Genomic DNA, 16,301 nt, shown 5'->3' with positions numbered 1-16,301 from the left:
CTTTAACCGGTTAACCTGCACCCTGACGCCCGTGTCCTCAACACCCATCAACTCACACGTGTCAATGTTTAAGAATAGATTAAATGAAATGGGACAAATTTAATATCGACAAACTATTTATCATTATAAAGATCTAAGCCTCAAGCATCGACGACAGATGTTTTTAAATGGAAAGCCTATAAAGACTTTATTTGCTACATTTGTGTTAGTACACATCAAAACATGAAGAATGAAAACACAGTACATACCAGATTCATTGTAATAACGAGTCATAAACATCCACAGCTGTAAATCCTGGTTTAGTTAGAAAGGCAAGGGCCCACTGAACGACATCTCATGGAGCATGTTTAGTCCAATGAAGAAATAACGTTGTAATATGGATGATAATTCCATTGTTTACGTTTAAGTTTTTCAGGGACAGAACTGTTTGTCTTGGTGGTAAAAAAAAACATCATGGTTCTGCAGCTTACAGCGTCATAAACAGAATCAGACGATCCACAAAGAAAAAAAAGTCTTGACAGCTCGTGTTGGCACTCTGACGCACCTGTCAGCTGATGGAGGCGGAACTTAGCGATCGCCTTTTTCTTTATTTGTTTGATTTTTCAACACTCTTCATATGTGTTTTAAGATTGAATGTGAATGTATCTGCATGGTTACCATCTGTTGCAAAATCAGCCCAAATCAGCTCACTATTACTGTATAGTCACAGCTAACACTGCTATAGATGAACGGCATCTATATGAATAGAGAGAGTGGTTTATTGACTTCATGGCGCATCTCTATGATTACCATCTCTATAACTGGCCATCAGCACATCAGCACGTATTTTAATTGTAATTCATTGTAAATGCTGCATTTCTAGCACTCTCAGGATGTTCTGTAAATCAAGTACTCCTCACTGCAGACTGTAGCGCGGTGACGTCACGTATGTACGTCACACATGTGTTTACCTTGTATGCGCAGTAACGTATATGTATTTACCGTAAATACACATGAGTGCAGTAGTGACTGTCATTAATGCGCATCTTAAAAATGTGTTTGTGTTAATGGCTTTTAATTGTAAGGATGCTTTGGCAAATGTGTGCCATTTCAGACATTTAAGATATGTTTGTGATATAGTATTTGAAGTGCTGGTCTTTAAAGGTTCTTTTAAAGTCTTATTTCGCCTAAAATGAGTCTTTAAAGATGTCTTAAGATAGAGCAGAAAGATTTTATTAATATAAGTAATCCCATTGATGGTTGCATGCATTGCAAAAAATTATCATTTGTAATCTTTTATTAACTAACTTTATCAAAGATTACTGTAGATACTGTAACAAATGTATTGTTCAATGTTAGTTCATGTTAATACATTAGTGTTTACCAATGACACTTTGTTAAGTGTCACCTCTTAAATTTACTTTCATGTGACTTCATATGACTTTTTAGGGACATTGTCAGTGAGAAGAAATTCTGAGAAGAGACCCACTTCATTTGGCTAGATAGTTCTTCAACTCTGTAACATGTAGTGAGTAATGTAAAAATAATTTGATTGTCTCTCTCTCTTCATCTCTCTGTCACTCTCAACTCTCTGAGAACATTGTTGTTGTTTTTCTCTGATACTCTATTGCCCTCAACTGTAAAATTTTCAAACTGAAAAAACTTCAAACTTTCAGGCTATGATTTCTCAAAATGATTTAATATTGCTTTAATATTGTTTGTTCTTTTATGTAAATCAGGTGTCGTGAACTGGAGTGCATTTTCTGCACAAAACAGACAGGAGTTCTGGGTGCCATGTTTACTGATCCAGTGCCTCAGGTGCAGTGAGATATTTAAAGACCGTCCTAATGGCTGTGTGGGAAATGGCATAAGGGGACTCCTGCTTGGGTTTTATTCATTCAAAGAATTTGAGGGCTACTGCTCATCTTATCGTTTTATCAGTGATGGAGGTGAATTTCAGAATGAGTATATTTTTTGTGTCATGTCTATAGTCTTAATCTGTTTATGTATATTAAATTATATTTTCGGTTTTGTTCTTTGAAATAATATTAATAATTAAAAAACTTTTGATTAAACATTTGATTTGAACATTATATAATGATTGCAAATAGGTTTTAAACTTCCTTTCGGAACCACTCCTAGAATTAATATACAGGTCCTTCTCAAAAAATTAGCATATTGTGAAAAAGTTCATTATTTTCCATAATGTAATGATAAAAATTAAACTTTCATATATTTTAGATTCATTGCACACCAACTGAAATATTTCAGGTCTTTTATTGTTTTAATACTGATGATTTTGGCATACAGCTCATGAAAACCCAAAATTCCTATCTCAAAAAATTAGCATATCATGAAAAGGTTATCTAAACGAGCTATTAACCTAATCATCTGAATCAGCTCCCAGCCTGGTTCATTACTCAAAACCGCAATCATGGGTAAAGTCTGCCGACCTGACTACTGTCCAGAAGGCCATAATTGACACCCTCAAGCGAGAGGGTAAGGACACAGAAAGAAATTTCTGAACGAATAGGCTGTTCCCAGAGTGCTGTATCAAGGCACCTCAGTGGGAAGTCTGTGGGAAAGAAAAAGTGTGGCAAAAAACGCTGCACAACGAGAAGAGGTGACTGGACCCTGAGGAAGATTGTGGAGAAGGACCGATTCCAGACCTTGGGGGACCTGTGGAAGCAGTGGACTGAGTCTGGAGTAGAAACATCCAGAGCCAGAGACTGTTGCTCAGTGGTCCAAAGTACTTTTTTCGGATGAAAGCAAATTTTTGCATGTCATTCGGAAATCAAGGTGCCAGAGTCTGGAGGAAGACTGGGGAGAAGGAAATGCTAAAATGCCTCAAGTCTAGTGTCAAGTACCCACAGTCAGTGATTGTCTCGGGTGCCATGTCAGCTGCTGGTGTTGGTCCACTGTGTTTTATCAAGGGCAGGGTCAATGCAGCTAGCTATCAGGAGATTTTGGAGCACTTCATGCTTCCATCTGCTGAAAAGCTTTATGGAGATGAAGATTTCGTTTTTCAGCACGACCTGGCACCGACTCACAGTGCCAAAACCACTGGTAAAAGGTTTACTGACCATGGTATTACTGTGCTCAATTGGCCTGCCAACTCTCCTGACCTGAACCCTATAGAGAATCTGTGGGATATTGTGAAGAGAAAGTTAAGAGACGCAAGACCCAACACTCTGAATGAGCTTAAGGCCGCTATCGAAGCATCCTAGGCCTACATAACACCTCAGCAGTGCCACAGGCTGATTGCCTCCATGCCACGCTGCATTGAAGCAGTCATTTCTGCAAAAGGATTCCCGACCAACTATTGAGTGCATAACTGAACATAATTATTTGAACGTTGACTTTTTTTGTATTAAAAACACTTTTCTTTTATTGGTCGGATGAAATATGCTAATTTATAGGAATTTTGGGTTTTCATGAGCTGTATGCCAAAAGACCTGAAATATTTCAATTGGTGTGCAATAAATCTAAAATATATGAAAGTTAAATTTTTATCATTATATTATGGAAAATAATGAACTTTTTCACAATATGCTACTTTTTTGAGAAGGACCTGTAGGTAGAGGTGTTCCAAAAGATTCATTCCTCTTACTTTTATTGGGCATGCAAGTATTATATCATATATATTATATCTTCATACTAAAATAAGCCCATTTCAAGGTATCCAGTTGGCCAATAATATGATTAAATGTTCCCAGTTAGCAGATGATAAAGCAATTTTTCGTAAGGACAGAAGAATTAAAAGTGACTCGAGTGTCTTCATGAATTCTATTTAGTATCTCAGTTAGCTATAAATATAAAGTTAATTGTTTGCTTTAAAAGATTAAAAGATTGCTGGTTATAAATGCCATTCCTTCAGAACTTAGGAAATTATTAGGAAATGATAGTCGACTAAAATTTAGATATCAGTCTTAAACGGTTCAGTTTCAACTTGAAAAGACACAGAGAAAAAAACTGTTTACTCTTTATGATTATAATGTAAACCAGACGCTGGCAGCTTAAAAAAAGATGGCATGTGTACAAAGCAGTTTGGAACACTAAATGATTTTTTTCATGAGACATTTCAGCAAGTTGTACTGTTCTCTTTTAAAATAACCTTCCTTTTGATGTTCATGTTCATTATGTGCTATAGTTGTAAAAAGAAAGATTAAATGAGTTACTCGCCACTTGAACAGGCACTAGTGATCTCATCTGCCACATTAAAGAGCAACAAAACTGTATTTATTATTTGTTTTTCATTATAAATGTTGAATAATTTTAAAGCTGATACTTAAAAAGTAACAAAGCAAAAAGCTTTTTGCGATTACTGGATGGCAAGTGTGCTTCAAATAAAGTTCACACATTAACTGAATACACCATAGACCCATGATCTTTTAAAGAAACCATATTATTAATGATTATAAACATGAATTGTTAACGATATTGCCAATATCCACAGAGCTGACAGCTTTACCTGTTGTAGTTTGTTCAAGTTGTGCACAAAATACACTAGGGATGTAACTATTACCGGTTTGACGATAAATCATCATCTTTTTATTATCATTAATACCGTATTAGAGGACTGCAATTTGAACAACTGGCGATAAATGAATACTGTCCAGCATAAAGCACAGTTTTTAGTAACAGTCTCAGGTGCGCACAGCATAGTAGTTTTGTTTTGAGTCAAAACAGGGCAGAAAAGCTGGGAGGTTGTAAAAAAAAGTGCTAAAGGAATTATTCAAATGAATATATGAATTAATTAATATGAATGTACCTCTGAAGGTTTTGATGTCTTCAGAAACAATTTGATGTCATTTTGTTTTCATATTTTCTCCAAAGCAGCAGTTCTCAATTCCAGTCCCGATTCCAGGTGGGGCACCATAAATGGGTAGGACATGCAAAAGTATGCCTAAGTAAATGAAAAAGGTTTTTAATAATACACTTACATTTAAGGCTCCTGCATCAACAGCTCCTGCATCAGCACCTCGGCCATGCCTTGGCACTGCGACATCTGCAGCAGACACAGCAGATCCTAAGGTAATTAAGTAGTCAGTGGTTGTTAGACAAGGAAACTGTTTAGGTGTTTGTTACATAAGATTTTGTCTCTGTTATACTACCAGGTGACGCTTGAGGGTTGGCACAGAATGTTGGAGTCTGGTCCTAATGGGCTCACCAGCGCAGACATAACGTGGCTAAAGCAGGATGCTGAAAGGGGACTTTTTCAGAGGGCAATGTCTTATAAAGACAAGCACGACAGCGTGAGGTGGAAGAAAGTCCTGAAGGACAACATAATGTGGTTTCACCTTCCTGAAAAGTCGCCTCAGCAGAATCCTTTTTTCATAGCTCCGTTTTTTTCTGGAGACCAGTTAGAGTGTGGCATGACAGTCTTCGGTGCCTAAGGTCTGACTGCCCGGCACGTTCCAGTCAGAAGGCCTTTCTCTACCATTGTGGGTATTCAAAAACTCTCAGGCAGATCTGCTACATGTCTGGCTGGTACTCCATGCTGACAGAAGTCCTGGCATGCAACGCTTTCAGAAAGGCTGCAAAGGAGTCAGAGGAGCACTCCATCGGTCAGTTCCTCTCATGGGATTTGTGCATCCTTAACCAGCTCAGGCCAGCTCACAGATCGGTGTTCCCTGCTGTCTTGACATTACGGTGAGTTATCTATATATTTTCACAATGATTTGATTTCTGATAAATTCTGAATTTACAGACATCTAAACATGCTTTAATTTTAGGCGTGGCATGGACAAGCAGGTTATCCGCCTGATGAGGGACCGCAACACCAGCCAAGGCGCGGAGGCAGGTCCTGGAGAGCCATTGCGAGGAGGTACATGCAAAGAAAGGACCTGTACACCACCCTCCTCGGCCAGTACAAAAAACCTGGGAAGATCACACGTAAGAGTTAATTGTTTTCTTGAGCGTTTTGGCAAACACTAATCGAATATGACTGCAGATTTCCATGACTTCAGCACAGCAGGAGACCTCACTGTAATAGAAACAAATCTCCACTCCATCCACTCTCTAAGCTTTTTTGTTTTTCACCACCAATAATGAAGTATATGTCTGTGTGTCTGTTTTCTCTGCTTTTAAGGAATTTTTGCCAACAATTCCAGCGACCACCAGCGAGTAGAGAGCTGCCATGTCAAAAGCTGTTGAGAAAAGCCTTTCTCATTGCAGAGGCAGATTACATCGAGGACTACCGGACACAGATTATGTCTACTTTTGGCAAAGTCAAACATTTGGTTACACATTTCACTCTTGCCATAACTTGAATAATAGTGAAACAAGAAATAATGTATAAATATAATAAATCAATATGAAGAATATGGCAATTTGGCATCCCCTCCTTCATGCCGGTCACTCAATGAGCTATGCTTCCCTGACTGACAGCCAGATCATCAAACTGCATGTCAGCAAGTCAGAACTCAGCCATCATGTCAGGAGGATCACAGTTGGTGCCCAGGAAACCTGTGCACGTGTCCAGAGTGCCACTGACATCTTGAAGGGAGCAGCTGGGATGGATGAGAACCAGGTGCATCTGTTCAAGGACGCTGCGGCCATCAACCACTTTTGGAAGAACCAACAGAAGCACCTCGATTGCATCCAGGATCCACCGGGGAAAAAATATGTACACCACCACAAGGTATGTGACCTGTAACGGTGTGCGTCTTCCACGATACAGCACGGTGAGAGGGAGCAACAGCATGGAAGGCTTTCATTCTTTTCTGCCCAACATGACCCCTGGGCCCCACTGTGCCGCTGTCCCCTTTCAGGTGTATCTTCTGGAACACTGGAACTCGCGAGCGAGCGAGCGTCAAAGGCCAAAAAGGGAGAAAGCACATGGTTTACGTCTACTCTCTGGTACATGATCAGATAGGTTTGGAGTATCCGTTCTCAGTCATCAGAGTCTTTCAGTGCTCTTGACCATTACGCTCAGACCAAAGAGACACTTCAAGTAGGTGAGGATGAAGATGATGAGGTCTCTTTTGCTGCAGCAGAGGAGGAAGAGGAGGAGGAGGATGTGGGATACAACTCCAACAGTGGGGGTGAACGTCTGAATCCTCTGAGAAACAGTCTGTGCCTCACTGACCAGGTACCGGTTGCAGAGTTTGATCCCTGTGTGGAGGATGTGTATGGTCCGAATCATCTCCCTAGGTACCAACACAGAGGCTCTGTGCAAAGGCCTTGTTGAGATCGTCTTGGAGGAGGGAAAGCTTGCGATGAATGGCTTGAACAGACAGAGGATGATCAGTGCCTGGAACAATGTTGACCTCCACGATTGCAGTATCCAGCAGTTCGACAGCCTTTACTCTGCAAACTGGGCCAATGGTGTTCGGCCGAACAAGTGAAGATCCGTCTGAGGCATCTTTGGTGCAAAAGTTCAGCAAACATTACTCGGCTGCCACTTGGTTGACACCAGAAAAAAACGTCTGATGTACTGCCTTATTAAACAGCTGTGGCTTCATCCTGGTTCTGGAGGAAAGGCTCAAAGGTCACCATTGAAGCATCACATCACCAAAATGTACCAGTGTGTGCAGCAGAGAGTAACTGTGGATGACGCTGAAATGCAAACTTGGCATTCCAATCCTAAAAATGAATTCAAAGTGTGTTATACAGTTGACTATCGACTGTGTTTTTAAAGATACTGTTGCCATTTTAATACTTTTAAAATGGCACCGTTGTCTAAACTGATACCACACATAATGTTTCTACTGTATCTTTATCAATCACTCTGATATTTAGTTCAAATGAGTGCTGTCTGTCACGGTCTTTAATCAGTTCTGTGAATGACTATGGTGATTCTTTATAAAGTTGCAACAATGTCGTTTGTAAAGTACAGTAGGCTACTGTGCAAAAGTCTTAGGCACATTAGTATTTTCACACCAAAAATAGATTATTTTAAGCCAGTTATTAATATATTTTGCTGTATTGTGTCAGTAGGAAATATCAGTTTACATTTCCAAACATTAATTTTGCCATTAATTTCAATGTCAATTAACTTGAGATTCGATGATGGCAAGATCAGATCTCCATGTGGAGCACCGGCTGTTTTCATACTGCTTGTCCATTCAAAAATCTCAGTATATTATTATAAAAATTAATGGCAAAATTAATGTTTGGAATTGTAAACTGATATTTTTCACTACAGAAAAGATATAAATAACTGGGTGAATACCATTCTTTCGGGTGAAAATACTAACTTGCCTAAGACTTTTGCACATTAGTGTATGTATAAAGTACGTATAATTAAGTATTTTTAAATAAGTATAAAGAATGCGTTCATATGTGTTAAGGGTTAGATTATCGCTGGAGGAAACCGCTATGGTGTTGAGAGGTGAACGGAAGGAAAACTTTACAGTAGATAGGAAACCGATTGCTCCCTTGTGACCTTTTGTAAACTGTATTTTTGACAAAGAACTGCACAGATACAGATATTCTAACAATCTATCAATAACACTCACGTTATGTCCTCTGTTTCTGTTTGAGTCTGCGGATTGAAGAGCAGGCTGAAATAAGAAGAGACAGGTCTGCCGCCCTTTTCATATGAAATTTAAGGGGACTGACTCCGCAGCGATCATGAATTTGTGTACAGCTTATGGAGCTAAATGCTATATGCCCACTAAAAAAAAGCCTAGTGGCGCCCATGCTTCTTGCATACTTTTCAGAAAACCAGGACAAATATTTAAATTGGTCGCTCAGGCATTTAGGAGGCACCAAATATCTGCCTTCTGATTCAGTTCGGTACATACCATATTGGCACCAGGTTTCGGTACCCATCCCTAGTGTGTTCCGAAGTTAATCAGGAGACCTCGTCAGCCACAAAAGATACAGATCTAGCTTCCTGATGAAAAACCACACACCAGCCTACCTACAATGCAGAGCAAAAGAGAATTTCCACTAGTGATGTGTCGTTCGTGAACGAATCGTTCTTTTTGAACGAATCTTTTAGGTGAACGAATCGTTCTCGTTCACGTAATCCACTGACTCATATTTCTCGTTCAGTGAAGTTCCTCCCTCCACAGCAGCGCGGCGCTATAAGCAGCGCATGCGCAGCTCAGTGAACCGGGTAACAACTGTTTCATCCTGTCAAAGAATTACTCAACCTCGAGCCAATAGCCTTCGAGTATGAGATGTGACAGAGTATTTGATTTGTTGAATGTAGTGAACGAATACGCCCTTCAATGAACGAGTTTCATATGAGTCTGAACTAGATCTAGAGATCTTATCGTTCGTGAACGAAATGACTGAACTGGTACCCATGTCGTTCGTGAATGAGTTGAATGAGCTGATACATATCGTTCCTGAATGAAATGACTGAACTGGCACACATGTCGTTCGTGCACGAGTTGAATGATACATCTCGTTCGTGAATGAAATGACTGACCTGATGGTCAGGGTATATTCTGGCAAACCGTTTACCAATCACGTTTCTCAATTGGCAAAGCACATGTCGTTCGTGCACGAGTTGAATGATTTAGTAAATCTCGTTCGTGAATGAAATGACTGAACTGGCACACATGTCATTCGTGAACGAGCTGAATGAACGGATAAATGTCGTTCGTGAATGAGATGAACTGGTACATAGCTTATCTCGTTCGTGAACGAAATGAATTATAGTAAACCGGGTCAGTCTGCCATTTAGCATGTCAATCTCGCAAAAATGCAAAGCGCAGTTATAGGTACTGTACTGTGCACATACGCTTCTTTTGATATTTAGCAACTCCACGTTTAATCCACGATTGATGAATGTGAATATATAATATACAAACTGTCTGACCAAACAATTAAAATGCGATTTAGGCAAGAAAACCTTGTGCTTTGTTCATCTGAACAACTTAATTAGACTTTATATATTGAATGCGATTATACACACATTTTAATAAAGCCAGATCAGTTTTTGCAACAAGTGAATACGTTCATTGGGTCTCATTCATGAAACACGAGCAGAACGAATTTTTGTGTAAATCGCGTGTAAAGTGGTTCTGGCGTAAATTTTCGGATTCATTAAAACGTTCGTATTTTCCAAATGTTAGTTGGTACGAAAGAAATCTACACCTGCTCCCAGTCACGCGTAAATAGTGCGTTTAACGTCTGAACGTTTTGCTCATTAATACTGCAGCATTTTAATTCTTAATCGGGTACATATTTACACAGCATTTTGAAAAAAAATATTATATATAGTAATTACATACGGTTTTTCTTTTCACTTCTGGGACTGTTCGATTAACAGATGAAACTCTATTAACATCGTCTGTAATATGCTGCCAAGCATCCTTTTTTTAGGACCTGATACGCCACTATGTACGCTTGAAAATAAAACGTGGCGTTTTGAATGAACTTCTGATAATAAAACTTCAAATTCTGCAGCTGAGAAATTTTAATTTTCATTCGCTTTTGAAAAGACGTGTTGGAATCATTCGTTTGGTGTCATAATATGATGCTCATATATAGTTGTCAGTCGGATTTAATGGGAGGGATTTATGGTAATTGAGAATGAGCGTGCACGCGCGTCGCATTTACGACTGATTGGAATTCATTAACACACACACACATTTCACTATCACATCTGACGTTTACGAAGTTTTTGTGAATCAGGAGAAGAGTTTTCGGGAAGTTCTCTTTACGCGCAAATCACTCACATATTTACTCGTATATTTACGAATGTTTCATGAATGAGACCCATTGACTTAAGACATAACGACATAATACACTTTTTTTGCCATCTGCTGGCTTATTTTGTGTAATACGAAGAAATGGTGACTGAACGAATCAGTGAACGATTCTGAACGAATCATTTTGGTGAACGAACTGAAAATGAACGAATCACTAGAAAGAATCATAATTTCCACCACTAATTTCCACAACCACATTTATTAATTTTCCAAATAGTCTAAAGCATACACAAGTTCGACAAAAAAAAAAAAAAAAAAAACTAAGAGCTGTTAAACATAAGATTAATGCAATCATTGCTTACTTGCAGACACTATATTTTCTTTTTTTAAACATTTTAGAGGGGGTGCACCGTTCCCGGAAGTACTGCAATACCGGGTCGATGCGTGGAGTGGACGGAGCAAGCCCCTATTCCATCTCCCAGCTCCAAAAATCAATTTAATATATGGTGCCCGGGTAGGGCACGTATCAGATATTAAACTGATAAGAACAGATACTACACTTGATCTTAGCCAAAAGGCCGAGAAGCGATACCTACAAACGGTCAACAGGAGGAACCACATCCTTTGACATAGCAAATGTGACTATGGTAGGCTTTTACTTGGCTTTTTTTTTTAACTCAAATAGTTCTTCTGTACAATGCAGTTGTTAATGTAGCTCAGACATGGCTTAAAGAGTCATGAAACCCCCCTTACTTGAGCACCGGTCATTCACACCTCCGATTTGAAAGCGGTTAAAAACAATGGGTGTGTAAAGCTGTGATTAAGTGGGAGGGTAAAGCGTGGGATGAGGGGAGGTGACCGTATGAGAAGGGGCGGGGTCCAACAACAAAAAGAACAAAAACTTTTTTTTAAATTTACTTTTCTCTCCAGTTGCATTTGAATTTTTCATCATTATCTTTAGTTCATCTGAATAATCAATTTTGATTAGATTTACCACTGTAGGAATTTGGGATTTATAAAGCAAGATAAAGTTAGGGACTTGTTTGCATGTACAGATGCTTTACAGGAAAAGCTAGGAAGCATTGTAGGAAGCATTAAAGATTTGTAAAAGTAGGCTTTTACTTGGCTTATTTTTTTACTCAAATAGTTCTTGTGTACAATGCAGTTGTTAATGTAGCTCAGACATGGCTTAAAGAGTCATGAAACTCCCCCTTACTTGAGCACCGGTCATTCACACCTCCGATTTGAAAGCGGTTAAAAACAATGGGTGTGCAAAGCTGCGATGAAGTGGGAGGGTAAAGCGTGGGACGAGGGGAGGTGACCATATGAGAAGGGGAGGGGTCCAACAACAAAACAAAGAGCAGAAACTTTTTTTTTTTTACTTTGCTCTCCAGTTGCCTTTGAATTTTTCATGATTATCTTTAGTTCATCTTAATTTTGATTAGATGTACCACTGTAGGGATTTGGGATTTATAAAGCAAGATAAAGTTAGGAACTTGTTTGCATGTACAGATGCTTTACAGGACAAGCTAGGAAGCATTGTAGGAAGCATTAGAGATTTATCATTTATACAGTGGGAGAAATATTCTTTTGATCCCCTGGTGATTCTTGAAGTTTGTCCACTTACAAAGAAATTAAAGATCTACAATTTTCATGGAATGTTAATTTTAAAATATAGAAACAAAATATCAACTAAGCCAACTACATGACTTGGCACTTGGTGCGAAAACCCTGTTGGAAAGCACAGAAGCAAGACTTTTTTTTTTTTTAAGTTTGTCACCAGGTCTGAAAATATCTCAAGCCCAGTTCACACCGCCAGTGACAGAGCGACATAATCCCATGCATTTTCAATGGAGAGCTGGCGTCTTCCAGCACAGTGACCATTGGCGACGGAATGTGGGCATGCGTTGTGAGTCAAGCGTCAAAAGGTGAGAATGCTTCAACTTTTGCAAATAAACACTGAATTTCACGAGCAACAACCAATAGGAGTGAAGAATCTCACACGTTCACACGTCACCATCTCGAGTGCAGGCAAGACAGGACAGATTTCCTGAGCATTTTCGCCGTTTTATAGTAGTAAGAGGACCTTGTGGTTGCTGCAGGATTTCAGTCCATTGAGGTGTAGTGTGTTACCAATGTTTTGTTTGGTGACTGTGGTCCCAACTGCCTTAAAATCATTAACAAGCTCCTCCTGTGTAGTCCTAACTGATCCCTCACCTTTCTCATGATCATCCATACCCCATGAGGCAAGACCTGGCACAAAGCTCCAGACCAAGCATGACTGATGGTCTTTTGTATTTCTCCATTTTTCAAATGACCGCACAAACAGTTGTCTCCTCACCAAGCTTCTTGTTGATGGTCTTGTAGCCTAACACTTTGGTCTTGCCCATAGTTGTGGGCGTAACAATAACGACATGTGAATACTCCGCCTACTCTAAAGCTGTACTAAACTGCAGTGGACAAGCAAACAGAGCAGAGTTGAGCAGTGCCATACCAAGTTGTACCAAGGAGTGGAATTATATACACCATTATATACACCAAGAACTCTAGCAAGTTTATAAGCAATCAAATACTTATTTCACTCACTGAATAATCCACCAAGTTATGGAAAATACCCTTACATCTTCAGAGCCTACACTGAATTCTATTTTTTACTAGAAGATCAGGGGAGAGCACGAACGCAGTCCCCCACTACCAGAAATTATGCAGTCGAGATTCCCACATTTGGGGAATTCGCAGACGCGAGCCCGAGCGCCGTGCAATGGCCGCTGTAGACTTTAGACAGCCCGGCCTGCCGATTGGCCGCGAGTCCACAGGTGCGCCAATCAGAAGGCCGCGCTGTCTGAAGTTCAGACAGCGCGAGCCAATGGGAAGGCCGGGCTGTCTAAAGCTTAGACCAATCGGGTCGCCTCTGGATGATGCGCTAGCGCTCCTGTGAAATGCTCACCCGTCATCCGAAGTTTGTGAAGTGTGTTTGGTAAGTTATTATAATGTTATAATATCCACGCAAAGTTGGGGTCTTATTCGCATCAAGTCAGAAATATGATCGCGTTTGCGTGGTGTTGCGTCGTGCCGCTCGTGACCGTTGTGAAGGACGTTTTTGAAAAAAAAAAAAAAATCCTTATTTCCCTTTACAATTAGCAATGCTTATGAATGAATACATACTCTTTCATATATAATTCTATGTATAGCGACGATTATTAGTAGCGGTTGTTAGATAATTTTGCCAAAAATACCGATAGAAAAAAAAATGAATGAACTTCAAGTCGCTCGTTTTAGATAAAAGCGTCTGCCAAACGCTTGCTTGTCATTATACACATAGACGTGTGCGTGTGTGTATATATATATATATATATATATATATATATATATATATATATATATATATATATATATATATATATATATATATATATAAATGACAATTATACACACATTATTTATGTGTTTGTGTGTATGTATTATGTGTGTCATTCTACAGAAATTTGTATTTTCATGTCCCTAGCCTTTACAGAAACATTACAATTTGTTTTTAATATTTTAAAATAAAACAATGTGAACAATTAAACCTTCTTGCGCCATCAATGTAGCACTATGTGTTATTAATTAATTATAAATAATTCCAAGCGTCACAAAACTGCTTGTCCCCACAGCCATGTACAGAGGGAAATTGCTTTATTTTTAAGTACAAACCAGTTTTTCTACCCTTAAAAACACAATAATGTATTCATATATATATATATATATATATATATATATATATAAATATATATTTATTAATGGCATAATAAAATGCTGAATATTATGAAATGTATAAGTGAAGTTGTGTCACTGGTGTTACCATTTGACAAATATCTGTAATTTAAAAATAAAAATCACACTGACGTCATCACTTGACTTGCCCCTTTCTATTTTATAAAGATCTGAGAAAAAAAAGGCTCCTGTTAATTCCACGGTTTCTTTACAGTTATCAGAAATTAAGACATTTGTAAAATGCATTTTTTTCATGAAAAATGTCACTGTTGTTACCTTGTTTTCATCTTTCACACAAAATAAAACAATCTCCTGATTTCTTGCATTTTCATTATTTTTCAGACTGAATACATATTCAGATCACAAAGGCTTAAAATGGTACATTTGGTCTTGCTCAAAAGTCAAGCTCAAAAATTGCACAAAAGAGCTAAAAAGAAAAATAATTAAACTGTAATTTATATGCATTCATAAAGTCAACAGGTAATCTTATAATCTTGTCTAAGTTTAAGTGTTAGAAAAATAAATGCATTTTAACACATTTTGCCATACCAAAAGTGGACGTTTCTGTAGAATGACCCATATCGTTGTGTAAGGCAAGGCAAGTTTATTTATATAGCACATTTCATACTCAAAAGTAATGAACAGTAAAGTGTAATGTACACGAAGACATGAAAAAAAAATATAAGTCCATTAATGAAGATGAGTGTAATAAAATTGAAAGGAAACAGGAAGTATTGAACACATCTGAACACCTTCAAATTTATTCAATACTTGCTTGTGGACAAATATGTCCCCGTATCATCATGGTGATTATAAGAGACTGTTTCCTACAGGTGTGTTAGACATGGATCCCTTGTTTCCCACCTTGTGCATTTTAGACACAAGTGTGCCACAAAATAGGCAACAATGCCTTCTTAAGGCTTCAAAGGAGGCCAAGGCACTGGCATCCCGAAACACATGCTATAATAGAAAGACAGGCCAGGATAAAAAGACAGCTTGTGAGGAAGGTAATATGCAATCGATGTGTTTCCACCCTATGTTTACACTGCAGCATAAACTTTTTTTTTGGGCCTATCATAAAATAAAATAAAAAGTCATTACAATTGATCTGTCTTCAGCCAAAAAGAGATGTCAGCCCATTACCTTGACTCCATCAGAGGTGCAGTACCTTGGCCAGCTCCAGATTACATTTGGAAAATACAACGGCCAAAGTTTTAAATGGCTGGTGGAGAACGACGTTGGCTACATTAAGTAGTAAGTATGCTGTACTTAACAGAAATAACGTTTTCTAAACTTGTTTTTCCACCAATTAATTATCTTATGTGATGTTTTAGTCTGCTTGATATGCACATAAAAGAACGTCGCCATCATGAAAGAAAAGCGAGCCCTGACGAGTGGGTGAAGGATCTCCTGCTGAGGTAGGTGCAGCTGTTTCCACAGGTCTCCTGCCACCTAGAGATCAATGTGGACAGGGCTATTTATGGGCAGGGCCGCTTCAGGTCATTCACATTCCAGGAGATGTGGCAGTGGTACAGCCTGCACAAGTCTCTTCAGGATGACCCACAAGCCGGGACCGACCATGAAAGGAAAATGGCAAAGGAGGCGCACTGCTCTGTGCAGCAGTGGCTGGTGATGAAGGTGGAGGACATCACCACCAAGTCACTGAAGCGCTTCAGGCAGTACATTCTCGACAAAGAGGTAGGCTTTTTTTATGGTGCCTTTAATAAAAAACAAGCCACAACATTTCATGCAAATGTCACCTACCCGTACATCACAGAAACCTCCACAGGACAGGGACCCTCCCGCAGCAGCTGCCAGCTCATCAGGGTCCAAAGGTGATGGTGGCTGGGCGGATGACGCTCTGCTGGTGGAAGCTCTCACCTCCTTTGAAAGACAAGGTTTATATCGCTTTATTAATGTCTTGAATTATATGTTATGGCATGAACCTTGTATTAA

At 39.0% G+C, this 16,301-nt stretch overlaps 1 non-coding gene and 1 pseudogene across 1 annotated transcript; both read right to left on the bottom strand.

Annotated features, from left to right (window-relative positions):
- Positions 1-10,991: 10,991 nt before the first annotated feature.
- On the bottom strand, positions 10,992-11,182 carry LOC113052583 (U2 spliceosomal RNA). The gene has a single exon (XR_003277085.1). It is a non-coding gene; the product is annotated as a U2 spliceosomal RNA (small nuclear RNA).
- Positions 11,183-13,255: 2,073 nt separating this feature from the next.
- On the bottom strand, positions 13,256-13,394 carry LOC113052581 (uncharacterized; annotated as a pseudogene).
- Positions 13,395-16,301: the final 2,907 nt, after the last annotated feature.

The sequence above is a fragment of the Carassius auratus genome, chromosome 32 (assembly GCF_003368295.1).
Source record: "Carassius auratus strain Wakin chromosome 32, ASM336829v1, whole genome shotgun sequence".
Lineage (NCBI taxonomy): Eukaryota > Metazoa > Chordata > Actinopteri > Cypriniformes > Cyprinidae > Carassius > Carassius auratus.
The sequence above is the reverse complement of the archived record's forward strand: the minus strand, read 5'-3'. Positions and strand labels throughout refer to the sequence as shown.